The 2,675-nt window shown below is 45.2% G+C and overlaps 1 pseudogene; it reads left to right on the top strand.

Moving 5' to 3' along the window:
- The first annotated feature begins 277 nt into the window (after positions 1 to 277).
- LOC134968218 (5S ribosomal RNA) lies at positions 278 to 398 on the top strand (annotated as a pseudogene).
- The last annotated feature ends 2,277 nt before the right edge of the window (positions 399 to 2,675 follow it).

The raw sequence follows: 2,675 nt of genomic DNA, 5'->3' as shown, positions 1-2,675 counted from the left end.
ACAATTATAACAATACCATTATCTAATGTCTGATTTACATGCATGTGATAACTGTGTAATATATAGGCCTTTTCCTACTTATACTGCGACTACTTAAGCCCTGACAATTTAGATGGGTATTTAATCCCTGAGTATACTTTATCATCTGTGATAAGAAATCCCTTTTTTCCACATCAAATCAGCTGTGTTTCTTTCAAACCTGTGGCTCATATAATAACACTAAACGGCTCTTATCTGTGCCCAATTTTGGACACAGTGTGACAAGGGTGAGCATAAGGTCTGCGGTCATACCCCGCTGGAGATGCCCAATCTCATCTGATCTTGGAAGCCAAGCAGTGGAGGGCCGGGTTAAGTACTTGGATAGGAGACTACTAAGGAACACCCTGGTACTGCAAATATTTGCCACCCATCTGTCACTATTATAGAGCATTATCTTACGTCTCGGTCATGACCTATGATTCAACCATCTGCTAGGATCAAAATTCCCAATTGGGATATATAGCAGTTTACAAATGACGGTCATATTTTCAACAAATGAGCAATTTATAATCACAGACTGACCCACAGTTGGAGTATAAATATTAACAAAATCATAGATATACCCATCTCGGCCAGAATCAGGTATTGGCACCTCGTAATTTATACATTATTCCCTATATTTTCGCAATGTCACTACTTAACAAATAATGGCGCCTATTGAACTCCCCAATAATCAATTTTAATGAGAATTAATAAAACTTTGTATCTTAGCTAGCTAATTTTTGACATTTAGTCGTACAATATTATCTGTATATGAGTGCTTCCCAACAAGAGTCTTCTTTTTTTCTTTTTCAAAGTTCACATCGTGTTTAACTGACTCGGGGGAGCACCACTGATGGGTAGTCTTTTGATACAAAAAAGGAATGTGTCACCTTACGTATCTGCTCCCCAAAATAAGGATTTGAACCTTAAATTTTATTATCAGGTTATACAGATAATTATCATTACACATATACACCACTAGACCAGTGCGGTTTCCAATCTCTTTGTTTCTCAAATACTGCCTCCCTGTCTGAGGGAGACGTCGGTAAAGCAGACTTTATGAAAACGGCGAGGGGGAGACGTCTCGAATTCCTTGAGACGGGCCCCCACCGTGCCTGAGTCCGCTTGTAAAGCCCCAGCGTCATGCTGAGGACTTTGCGGAGGCGGGAGAGGGCTTTTGTTCCTGGGAACTAGCTGTTCCATGTGCCTTTTAGAATCCGCATCACCTGACCACTGCCGCGTCCATAAACCTCTTCTTGCAGAAATGGACAGCGCGCTAACTCTTGATGCCAGTCGGCAAATATCCCTCTGTGCATCACGCATATATAAAAATGCATCTTTCAAATGCTCTATAGTCAGTAATATACTGTCCCTATCTAGGGTATCAATATTTTCAGTCAGGGAATCCGACCACGCCACCCCAGCACTGCACATCCAGGCTGAGGCGATTGCTGGTCGCAGTATAACACCCGTGTGAGTGTATATACATTTTAGGATATTCTCCTGCTTTCTATCGGCAGGTTTTAGGGCGGCCGTATCAGGAGAGGGTAGTGCTACCTGTTTAGACAAGCGTGTGAGCGCTTTATCCACCCTAGGGGGTGTTTCCCAACGTGCCCTATCCTCTGGCGGGAAAGGGTATGATGCCAATAACCTTTTAGGAATTGTCAGTTTTTTATCGGGGGAAACCCACGCCTCATCACACACTTCATTTAATTCCTCGGATACAGGAAAAACTACAGGCAGTTTTTTCTCACCAAACATAATACCCTTTTTAGTGGTACTTGTATTATCAGAGATATGCAATACATTTTTCATTGCTGCAATCATGTAACGTGTGGCCTTACTGGAAGTCACGTTTGTCTCCTCATCATCGACACTGGAGTCAGTATCCGTGTCTGTGTCTGCCATTTGAGGTAACGGGCGTTTTAAGCCCCTGATGGCGTTTGAGACCCCTGGACAGGCACAAGCTGAGTAGCCGGCTGTCTCATGTCGTCAACTGTCTTTCGTAAAGAACTGACACTGTCACGCAATTCCTTCCATAAGCTCAGCCACTCAGGTGTCGACTCCCTAGGGGGTGACAACTCTATAATAGGCAATTGCTCCGTCTCCATCTCATTTTCCTCCTCAAACATGTCGACACAATCGTACCGACACACCGCACACACACAGGGAATGCTCTGATAGAGGACAGGACCCCACTAGCCCTTTGGGGAGACAGAGGGAGAGTATGCCAGCACACACCAGAGCGCTATATATAGACAGGAATACCACTATAAAACGTGCTTTTCCCTTTATAGCTGCTGTTATTATTAGAACTGCGCCAAATTAGTGCCCCCCTCTCTTTTTTACCCTTTTCTGTAGTGCAGGACTGCAGGGGAGAGTCAGGGAGACGTCCTTCCAGCGGAGCTGTGATGGAAAATGGCGCCCGTGTGCTGAGGAGATAGGCTCCGCCCCCTTCTCGGCGGCCTTTTCTCCCGCTTTTTGGTGAGTTCTGGCAGGGGTTAAAAATACATCCATATAGCCCTGGGGGTTATATGTGGTGTATTTTCGCCAGCCAAGGTGTTTACATTGCTGCTCAGGGCGCCCCCCCCCTAGCGCCCTGCACCCTCAGTGACCGAAGTGTGAAGTGTGCCTGAGTAACAATGGCGCACAGC

Source organism: Pseudophryne corroboree, chromosome 10 (genome assembly GCF_028390025.1).
Source record: "Pseudophryne corroboree isolate aPseCor3 chromosome 10, aPseCor3.hap2, whole genome shotgun sequence".
Lineage (NCBI taxonomy): Eukaryota > Metazoa > Chordata > Amphibia > Anura > Myobatrachidae > Pseudophryne > Pseudophryne corroboree.
The sequence above is the reverse complement of the archived record's forward strand: the minus strand, read 5'-3'. Positions and strand labels throughout refer to the sequence as shown.